Below are 12,303 nucleotides of genomic sequence, written 5' to 3' on the forward strand. Positions count from 1 at the left end.
CCTCCATAATCTTTGGTTTATGATAAGGTAATACACTTGTAGGCCTACTAATATCATTGAGATGTTTCATATTCTTTAAACATGGATACCCTCTGCCCCCTGCAAAAGGTTGACATGAAAAATTTGTTAGGCACTATATTTGAAAAAAGAACGTTTGCACTCAGGTAAAGGTTAATGAAGAAGAATGAATAGGGAAAGGCTTTTCTTCAAGTTTTGGCAACGCTACTACTGGAGCCTATAGGTGCATGTTATGGAGCAGTTCATGTTGAGCGAGAGAATTTGATAGAATCTGATTGTACTGCAAGTCCCTGTCCCTCAAACAATCAGATGTCAATCCTATGGTTTGGATAGGGCTTTTACATAACATTCCAAGTGTTGTTGCAGTATGGAGTGTGTATAAATGTATGGAAATAATGGAATGAAGAATGGAAGCTCTGTTCAGTCAAATGAATACAGTACAGCACAATGCTATGTAGGCCTATTACTATACGAATCAAAGTTAGATCATTATGACGGTCAAAGATAAAAGTAAAAAATAAAGTCAATATAAAAATAAAAAACAGTTATGGAGGGAGAGTCGCTCTGAATTGGAGTCAAGTTAGATGACTGAATGTAATGTAAATGTTGAGCAGCTTCACTGCAGGTAGATTGTATGTTTTAATATTCACCAAAAAAATCGAAACATCTGACCATATATGCTATATAACACTAGAGGGAGCCAGCAGAATTGCCTTTCCTGGCACCTCAGTCTAGAAGCAGCCAACAGAGAGACTGATATTTGTTGAGTGGTTGAAAAACAAGTTTTAATGACTCCAACCTAAGTGTATGTAAACTTCCGACTTCAGATTCAATTTTAGCCTCAGAGCTTGATCAGATTCAATCGCATCCTCAGAGGCTGATAAATCAGGATCCTGTCTTGTAGGCTGTTTCATAGGTGAAGCTCCTTGCAGGCAGATTAGCAGACAGTGCATTATGTATATCATCAAGATTGGGTACGCTCTATTCCTGGCAGGATGATCAGATTCAATAGTAGCCTCAGAGGCGTATAAGTCAGCCTCCAGTATTTAAGTTATAAGTTATGTCTCAGCCTCCAGTATTTAAGTTATAATTTATGTCTCAGCCTCCAGTATTTAAGTTATAAGTTATGTCTCAGCCTCCAGTATTTAAGTTATAAGTTATGTCTCTGCCTCCAGTATTTAAGTTATAAGTTATGTCTCAGCCTCCAGTATTTAAGTTATAAGTTATGTCTCAGCCTCCAGTATTTAAGTTATAAGTTATGTCTCAGCCTCCAGTATTTAAGTTATAAGTTATGTCTCAGTCCCATTTGACTCCTATAATCATATAGGATAGGTTCCAAAATTTGCCAGGATTTTCTTTTGGATTCTAATAGGATAGGATTTTTAATAGGATTTTTGGACTCAGGCCGAATCCTGATTTATTAGCCTGTCAGGAATGGCACTCACCCACTGTAAATCAAAATATTATCCACAAAACATGAAGTGTTATATACATATCAGTTATGCACGCTAACAACCAGCATAGACAAGCAAGCTTGCTTGCTAGCTCACAAGACTAGCCAAGTTAGCTGCTTTATTCTTTGCATGCGATTGGTTGTGGCTTTAGGTTCAGCACCAAGCCTGGAAGACAGGGCTGTCTGTCAGGCATCATTCAGGGCTTAAATGTCCCACGAGTGCATAGTGATCAACGCAGCCACAGGGCTACTTGATGAAGTGCATATGAATGAAGGATGCATGGTACTTTTAATTATCTCTTAATCTCCACAAAGAGACCTGTCTTATTCGCGCCCATCTCAGTGAACTAATCGATTGCGGAGGACGAGACTAATTCATTGCGGAGGCCGCAGGGATGGCACAGTCCAGGAAGAAGGGGAGTGTGGCTGCACAATGCACTTCTCTCTCCAGAATGCGCCCTCTCCCGCTAATTTGTGCACGTTCATTGTTTCATAACTTCACTGTGTGAATTGTTTGCGTTTGATTGTTAGTGTCTATCAATTCCCCATTACATACGCCTATATCACCAGTAGTTAATTTACCATTAATTCCTATAATTTCTAATCTACAATGTTTGTTTGGTTATGGTAATGTCTGTTAATGCATTCATAATACTATTATTCTAGATTTTACCATTCTCATTTTCGGACTGGACATGTTGTTTGCAGAGCGCACAATCTATGCTACACTTTTGATAAACACGCTTTGGTTTTATTCCATTTACGAGTTTTGTCAATTTAGTCATTGTCTTTTGTTTGGAGCCTCCTGTCAATGTGGAGTAAGGATGCGCACATGATTATGCATAGAAGTAGGCCTATAGGCTGCCTGGTCTGCGTGCAAATGTAGGAATATAAATGTTCCCATTTGGGGATCTGATGGTATTTCTGATTGGCTTAATGCACAACCACTAATGAGCTGTGTAGCTTGTTAGAGTAATGTTTTCTTCACCTCAAACAGCAAGCAAACAAAGTCTGTTTTTACATCCATTGAGAATGACAATAATTCCTCAATGTATTTGAAAAATATTTCCAGCTCTTTCCCTTTCGATAACCACTCAGTATGAAAGGGAAAAATGTAATGCTCTGATCCAGTGGAAACATCATAAAATAGGCCTACCTGATTACCTCTTACCCCTTGAACAAATAGCCTACAGCTTTGTCTGTCCAGGGATCCCAATGTTGCAAGCAGGTTTAGGCTGGACCCAAGTTAATAGTTGATATGTTTTAAGTTCGTCGCAGACAGGCCATGCATAGCCAATGTGATGTTTATTTTTATCAGGATATTTTCTACCTGCAGGCTGAAATGTTTTTATTTGTTGGCTTTATAGGCAATTTTTTTACAAACTGTTATTGGCAATGGCAGTAGAAGTAACTTTTTAGGTTTGTATCATTTTCATTTAGATTTGGACATAATTTTGATTAACCACATGACATTTTGAGATACGAAGACATTATTATAAATTAAATTAATCTGTTCCACGAAAATGTGCATATGAAAACCATAACTGGCACAATATCGGTAGAAATGGTAAGATAAATTGGCATTCCACATGAGAAAGTTTACCGACTCCTTGTGTAGCCTGCTCCGGCAACTTCAGGAGAGTAATGGCAGAATCTACAAAAGCCAGTAGGAGCGGGAGGAGAATAGTCAGGACAGCTTCAGTTCTCCCTTTTATGGTTATCTTGATCTCTGGCTCCATCTTGAGTAATTTGTTTGTAATTTCATCAAACAGTGAGCTTAAAGTGTCAGACAAGCTCAATAGTTTATTTTATTAAAACACATAGGGTATTGTCTATATAAGGAAAAATAGACGTTTCACATTTTCGACCAATCAATTTGTTGAAACAGACGAAGTGCTGATGGCTTGACTACTTTTTGCGAGTGTCGGCTCACTTGACCGCAATGTAAATATCACAGTAGCCTCTAGCCAGTAAGCAAAAACTATTTAACAATCCAAGCAACTTTTCTTCTAAAACATAGCATTACACGGTTGAATAATGCAACCAAACCATATTACACTCTTGAATAATGCCACAATTCACAAGCATGTGCAGATAATTAAAGGGTTAATTTTCTCCTCTGTACACATTAGCTGACAATACACAGCTAACTCCTGCTAGTTAAGCAGTCATGCAAAGAAACAGAAAAAATACAGTTGAGATTTAAAGGTACAGCGACAATTTCAGAATGTTACAGGCTGTTATTACAATTTCAGGTAAAAACTCAATAAAACAAGTCCTAAAAATAAGGAAAATGTATGTAAATTTAAGCTGTTTCAAAAATATTTCTCTGCTGTTGCAATTTGTACTGTAAGAGTGTTGGCTCAACAATAACATTCTGTTTACACTGTCCTGCTTAGAGGGGGGCAATTGTCCAGCGAGTGTCATGCGCTACTTCCGGAGGTGGTGGTTGAGACGTGACACGTTTGCAAGTTTACATTGCAGTAATATGTGTGTATATGTGTGTATTTTTGCGCAAAGTCTACTAATTGTGAAGTCCTTCTAAGTTTGTTTCACAAAGCCTATATTTATGGAGTGAGACCAGGCAGCTGGCTGACCCACTTGATTTCAGCAGCCTGCTCCACTCTGCTCTGCCCTGAAACACTCATCTGGATTTATGCAACAGGCAGGCCCCTGGAAGTCCTGGCTGTACTCACCTTATGGCGACCTTAATACAGATACACTGGTTCTGCCCATTTCATCTTGCTGGGAATCAGTATCGACCTCTGATTTACTCTTAACCTTACGAAGAAGTACTGAATCTTTAGATGCCAATTGTGTCCCGATGGTGCCTTGAACATGAATGTAGGTCCCTAGGCCCTCATTGTGACCCTTTAACAGTTAAACAATTTCCCTGTAGTTCTACTCCAACATTGCATGTCAGTATATAATTGCATTGTTACTTAACTGTATAATGTTCAACCTACATAATGAATTACGCAAACTCACTCAAACAATCACATGTAGTTTTAGCCTGCTTATTCGTTGTCGAGTCATTCCTCATAACCTACAGATGCCGTATCTTAATTTGGTCATCCATTTGTTGCAGGAATTTTCCTGCAGCAGGAAATGCACATTTGCAGTCTATTCAAGCTTTAAAAAAGATTCTAAAGTTTGTAATTTGATTTGCCCTAAAATGCATAGCTCCTAGAATAGCTCCTATTACTTCATTGAGATATTTTATGGAGTCACCCGATCAATATGAGGGGGGATGGGTGATGGGGGCTGTCTGCCGTGTACCTAAGCTGCTTTCGTGTTCCTTCCTTCTACAGGTCTGCTTAATAGCAGCCAATTGATTAATTCAATTTGACTTAAAGCTTAGAGAAAAGGAGAGAAGACGAAAAGTGAAGGCAGTCCAAGACAGATCATCCAAGGATTTTTGTAACCAAACCCATTGTCAATTGACCATGCCTTTTCCTACTACCGCTCGTCAGCCTTTTTCTGTTCTCTGATTTTAAAGAGCGTTGCCTTCCAATATCACTTTGCACTATTTGCTACTGCTTCACTTTGTGATGTAGATGGATGTGTGTAGAGTGTAGATGGATGTGTGTAGAGTGTAGATGGATGTGTGTAGAGTGTAGATGGATGTGTGTAGAGTGCATTGGTACTCTCATTGCCCTCGATGATCTGACTTTACAGTGCTATTACGAGACTGTATGAAGACCAAATTACACTTTGACCAGAGGCTCTTCATGTGTCAAAAGAGTGTGTTCTCTCCTTGCCCTTCGGTCCTGGGTGCCCTCTCTGTGGTAGCTATAGCGGAAGGGTCAGTATCAGGGCTTTGCTATCTGTGGGAGGCTCTATCCTTGCGTGTAACCTTGCTTTGAGGCGATCTCTGTCAGTGCTGTCAGCCTGTCTCGCATACTGCTAAGAGGCTTGCAGGTAGTGGCCCAGTTTAGCAGGACCCCATCGGACTAATCTTATTAGGTCAACTGGACTCTATCAATTGCTAGATAGAAGAGCACACAGTCATATAGACCATGTGGTTAGCACATGACACGTGACACTTGTGATCATACAATCAGAAAGCTGTGTGAGAGCATTCTCATGATATGTGTGTGTATGTGTGTGTATGTGTGCGTGTGAGATTTTTTTTCTCTAAGAAGCAGTCAATCACAGTCTAATAAACGGTGCCATTCACCCCACCCCTCTGGTTTTCCAGGAAATCCAGCTGTATAGCAGGCCATTTCCAGGTAGCCATGTAACTACCATGTACATTGCTGCATCTGTGGACTGGCCTGTGTCAAAAATTTTTAATGTATTTTCAGCCCACTATGGGGACGGACCATCCCACTGGGCAAAAACTGGTTGAATCAACATTTTTTCCCATGTAATTTCAACCCTAATTGGATTTGAAAACAAATCAACGTCAGAGAATTTCATATTATTTTTTGTAATTTTTTTTCACATTGAATTCATGACAACTCAACCAAATGTAAATCCAAACAAGACTTTGAACTGACATCTGTGCCCAGTGGGAAATGTCTGTTTACTGATAGCTTTATCACTATCAGCTCCTTGAACATTGTCCTCTATATATAATGGCATATTATGAGAGGATTCTCACAAAACATCCTCTCGTACTAAATACCACTTAAACAATACTAAAGCTCTCTACCTGTACCTTGCATATAAGCTGTTTTTCTTTCCTTAAGCCCCCCTCTCATCCTCAGTTGTCTCCTCTCTGCCATTATTCTGTAAACACCTGTAAATGGCACTCAGACATCACATGAACAATAGATTAAGTAAACAATGAATAAAACAAATGGCAAACTGTGTGACAGTGTAACAAAAGGATGCAATCAAGATCTTAAAGTAATTGATTTGGTGTGATGACAAAGGAAGCTATACTTATCCATTTAAGGAAGTGAAATCCCCTTCGCTATGTCTCACAGCCAATCCAATGGAACGGTTGTTAGGCGGTCGGGCGGAGCTAAAGAACAGGGGAGTGAACAAGGAGGGACACCAAACCAATCAAAGCCCATCAGAGATTCTTAATTGGGAAAAAGTCTGTCCTCTCCTCGACTCCTCCATCCTCCTCTCCTCTCCTCCAGTGAACCGGAAACCGATAAGTGGTTGCCATATGTAGGAGAGTGTCAATAATTTTTTCTCTAGTGGAGGATGCTCAGGTGTATCATACCGCGGAAGAGTTTTGAAATCCCCTTTGAAATAGCTGTTTTTTAAATTTAAATACGCTACTTTTCTTTTTATCAATAAAATGTTGAGCATAACTATACATTTCTTTACACGTATATTTTGGGATTCCACCTCTGTAAATGTAATTTGCCGGATGACGCGCTAGTGGTGAAGTAGTCTCATTTCATACAAGCGCATTTGTTTCTACATTTCCTCTCCTCGCCTCTTCTCCCCGATTACTTTTGACCTTTTTTAAAAGGAGGCAAGGAGAGGACAGAGGAGACGATGCAAGGAATCGAGGAAATCAAATTGAGGTTCTCCCCATGAGATATGTTTTAGCATGCAATGTCTGTGTCCCTTTACCTTCTCACCACCTGATCAGTCTAACCACTAATGGGCATGTCCAGGTTTACGTTGGGTTATGGCAGCAGTCTGCACTGTTCGTCATAATGACGAAGACATATGTCGCATAATCCAAAACACGTAAGCATGCAAGCTTTCCTGCCTGAACCAACACTTTGTAGAAGATGCAGAGCGGTGCACAGGACATCTAACATCTTTCCTGCCTGAACCAACACTTTGTAGAAGATGCAGAGCGGTGCACAGGACATCTAACATCTTTCCTGCCTGAACCAACACTTTGTAGAAGTTGCACAGCTGTGTACAGGACATCTAACATCTTTCCTGCCTGAACCAACACTTTGTAGAAGTTGCACAGCTGTGTACAGGACATCTAACATCTTTCTGCTCTGGCATGTTTAATTCTAGTTGTTTTTCGGTCTGACACTGCCTCCTTGAATAAAACTTCCATTGTTACTCTGGTGTTGGTGGAAGCCACATTGTTACCTTTGAGCTCTAAGTTCTTGTAATAAAATAACATTTGTTGTGTGACCCTGGGATAGGTAGAACACATTCCCTTACTTTCACCCTCCTTCCCTTCCTTTCTGATCCCTTCTTGCTTTCCCTCCCCCACAAGCCTTAACTGCACTCTCAGGGCTCCAACACTGTTACTTATGGATTAAAAGCTAAAGCCAGTTGAGAAGTCAAAGCTTCCCTGTCCCCCCAGCCCTTCCCTACACTTCACCTACTCTCTTTCACCAAGTATCAGTCTATCTATTTGTTACCAGACTGGGTGAATCTCACCCTTCTTCTCACATCCTGATTAGTCCCTTGCTCCTAGGTTTGGGGCAGGTCCCAGTCCAAAACAGGGGTAGTGACCACAAGGACTAGATTACAGGAAGCCTGTGGATTTGTTTTTAACAAGAGGATTCTAAAAACAAGAGGAAATATGTAAAAATATGTAAAAAACTTTTTTCCACCTTACTTGGATTACTATTTATTTTCATGCCTGCTCTACTGCTGAGTCAATCTGCTCATCACCTGGATTCCTGTCATTCAAAGACAGAGAGCATTGATATGGCACTATAGACAAACTACTCCAGGTCAGCAACACTTCCAATCAATATGATTTAGTTTTATTATGTTTCAGTACTAGGTAGCTAGTGTTTTCATTTCAGTACATTCCAACCTAACTTTTATGCTGTTGTGCTGTTTTATGTGGTCAGTGGTTGAAATACTTACAAATTACTTAGAACTTTTCAGGATACATTTTGGGGCATTTTTGGGCCCACCTGCACAAGTGTGTGATCAGCATAGGTGTATGGCCAATAGCAGCTATGAAAGCTGCAGTGATATCAGGATAGCTGTATTCCACCCTAGACTAACATTTCAGATTCATAGAGGAATTTGTTTTTGATTGATTCAACAATCCTAGAGTCACAGCGTCACATTTTAGTTGTAAGATCAGTAAATGTCCCCAAGAGACATTGTGCTGGATTTTACATTCTATATTTATCCAGAATTTCTTTCTTATAATTTTTTTCATAGTTTAAGTCCTCACAGCTAATGTCAGTCAATTGAAATCAATCGATTTCAAGTCATAATTTGATTAATATACAACAAACATTTTATATGATGCTTGTAAATTGTACCAGCTTATTAGCAGCTTCTTAGCTATTACCATTATTAGCTTTTTAACAATAGCCATGTAGCTTAGCTACTGTTTGTATACTGTGTGTTCACTGTATGTGCTGGCCAGGGTTGAGGTTAATTCCATTTCAATTCCAGTCAATTCAGGAAGTACACTGAAATTCCAATTCTAATTCTCTTCAATGTTTTTCAATAAGGAAAATGTGTAATTGGAATTTGGTTTAATTTCTGAATTGACTGGAATTGAACCCAACCCTGATGCTACCTGCAACTCACAATAAACTATAACTTTATCATGTTGTACACTCACCAAACTCAGAACAGGTCATGTTTTATCATGTCAGCAACTGAGGGGAAACCATCCATTTCATGAATTTACATTTCTGTCTTTTAGCAGAAACTCTTATCCAGAGTGACTTAAAGGAGGAATTAAGGTTAAGTGCCACATTCAAGGGCACATCAACAATTTTCTTTACCTAGTCAGCTCAGGGATTCGAACCGGCAACCTTTTGATTACGATCAAATCAAAGATGGTCTTCCAAATCCAGTTATGTCTGGAGATATTACAGAGTGAGATAGAGGCCCCCGCGGTGAGATAGAGGCCCCCGCGGTGAGATAGAGGCCCCCGCGGTGAAAGAGAGGCTGACCAAGAGGTCACAGGGAGCGAGTGACTTCAGAGAAAGCGATAGGAACATGGAAGACAGATTTAGAGCCACGTTACATGGCCCCCACCTGTCACAGCCTCATAGCAGCTAATCTGATTTCCATTTGCATGTCATGAAAGCTGACATTGCAAAGAGCTGGGCATTGATTCAGCTATGGTTTCAGGGCACCCTGGTCTGAAGAGACAGATGGACAGGGACTGAGCTCCTCCAACATCACATTACATTCTTATTTAATAAGGATGATTTTTGTCCAAACATGTTGAGGCAGTTTTGAGATTTTAGTGCTACAACAGTGTCAGTCTTGTTCACCGGTGATTTGTCTTACATCATTACTTATGTATCATTACTTCATACTTCATGCAGTTGTCCAAAAGCAGTTGGTAATTCAGTTTTTTTTTCTTGACATTGTCAAGCATAGATTGGTAACTTTTTTTCTAATTTGGCACACAGAAACTAGATGCCATGAGTAACTTGGCCAAAAAGAATGGCACCGATAGGTGGTTCTGTTATAAGCAATCTCACTTAAACCCTCATATCCGCGTCCCCGTTTGATCTTGAAACTTTGTTTTGATCACTGATCAAATTGCGTCAAGGATTCTCCTAAATCTTAGAAATTTGGGAAACTTTTGAAAAATGTATTCTCATGAACACGTCCCAAAATTACACAAAATTCAGTATGTATGCCAATGGTACATTTTTTAAAGTTGTGAGAAAAGCTAAGGGATCGTGTTAAGAGTTATTGATAAATCAGGATTTAAGATTTTACGTGTCCATTGAAATCAACTTCACAATGGCCCATCAACTTGAAACTTTTTAGGGGTCATCAGACATTTGCCTGGTGGCCCAAAATGGATTATTACACTGCTCTATGGTTCGGCTACATACTGTCAATTCGGAAAGAATTCAGACCCCTTGACCGTTTCCACATTTGTTTACGTTACAGTCTTATTCTAAAATGGATTAAATTATTTTATTTTTCTCATCAATCTACACACAATACCCCACAATGACAAAGCTTAAAACAGGTTTTTAGACATTTTTGCAAATTTATAAAAACTAAAACTAAAATTCCTTACTTACATAATTATTCAGACTGCTATGAGACTCGAAATTGAGCTCAGGCGCATCCTGTTTCCATTGATCATCATTGAGATGTTTCTACAACTTGATTGGAGTCCACCTGTGCTAAATTCAATTGATTGGACATGATTTGGAAAGGCACACACCTCTCTATATTAAGGTCCCACAGTTGACAGTGCATGCCAGAGCAAAACCAAGCCATGAGGTCGAAGGAATTTTCCATAGAGCTACGAGACAGGATTGTGTCGAGGCACAGATCTGGGGAAGGGTACGAAAAAATGTCTGCAGCATTGAAGGTCCCCAAGAACACAGTGGCCTCCATCATCTTAAATGGAATAAGTTTGGAACCACCAAGACTTTTCCTAGAGCTGCCCGCCCGGCCAAACTGAGCAATCCGGGGAGAAGGACCTTGGTCAGGGAGGTGACCAAGAAGCCGATGGTCACTCTAACAGAACTCCAGAGTTCCTCTGTAGACAGGGGAGAACCTTCCAGAAGTCCAACCATCTCTGCAGCACTCCACCAACCAGGCCTTTATGACAGCCCTCTTGGAATTTGCCAAAAGGCACCTAAAGACTCTCAGAACCTGAAAAACAAGATTCTTTGGTCTGATGAAACCAAAATTTAACTCTTTGACCTGAACACCAAGCGTCATGTCTGGAGGAAACCTGGCACCATCCCTACGGTGAAGTATGGTGGTGCCAGCATCATGCTGTGGGGATGGGTTTCAGTGGCAGGGACTGTGTACTAGTCAGGATTGAGGGAAAGATGAATGGAGCAAAGTACAGAGAACATCCTTGAAAACTTTCTCCAGAGCGCTGATGACCTAAGACTAGGGTGAAGGTTCACCTTCCAACAGGACAACGACCCTAAGCACACAGCCAAGACTACGCAGGAGTTTCTTCGGGACAATTCTCTGAATATCCTTCAGTGACCCAGCCAGGGCCCGGACTTGAACCCGATCGAACATCTCTGGAGACACCTGAAAATAGCTGCGCAGTGACGCTCCCCATCCAACCTGACATAACTTGAGAGGATCTGCAGAGAAGAATGTGAGAAACTCCCCAAATACAGCTGTCAAGCTTGTAGCGTCATACCCAGGAAGACTCGAGGCTGTAATCGCTGACAAAGGTGCTTCATCAAAGTACTGAGTAAAGGGTCTGGAAACTTTTGTAAATTAGATATTTTCGTTTAAAAAAAACCCTTTTTGCTTTGTCATTATGGGATATTGTGTGTAGATTGATGAGGGGGAAAAAATGATTTAATCAATTTTAGTAACAAAATGTGGAAAAATACTTTCCGAATGCACTGTACTTTAGTCTGAGAATGCCATCATTGAAGTTGTTTGTGGTGAAGTCAAAATGAGGGTTGGTGTACAAAACAAAGTAATCAGCAAATTGATTTTCTCTAACCAATCAGAGTATCAAAGCCAATTACACATTTTCAAAATGCAGTTGTACCCACGTGTGTCATTGTTCTGGCCCAATACATTGGTTTCTGGCACCAATTCCATTCAAGAAATCATCAGGGAGGTACTCAGATCTAGACTCATTGCAAAGAAGAACATTGCAGAGAAGAACAATGAACTTTTTTGACTATGTAACATTAAAGCTTAAAATAATAAGTAAAAATCTTCTTCTCATGGACTAAAAGTCAGATTCACTCCAAATTTGGTCTTAGGACTCATCACAATAGTCCCGAAAGAGTTTGAGAAAATAATGATAATAATAATAATGATGCACTCAAAGATGCCCAAACTGTACCAGAAGATGCATATTAGCACATACACTAATATGCTAAAATATGTTAAAAATATCAAAAGAAATCTTCTCCTCATGAACCATACGTCAAATTCCTTCCAGATGTTGTATTTAGACTAGTGATTGCACATAAAGGAAGGTAGTTTCTACATGATAGGGTGCCTGC

This window comes from Oncorhynchus tshawytscha, linkage group LG30, assembly GCF_018296145.1.
Source record: "Oncorhynchus tshawytscha isolate Ot180627B linkage group LG30, Otsh_v2.0, whole genome shotgun sequence".
Classification (NCBI taxonomy): Eukaryota; Metazoa; Chordata; class Actinopteri; order Salmoniformes; family Salmonidae; genus Oncorhynchus; species Oncorhynchus tshawytscha.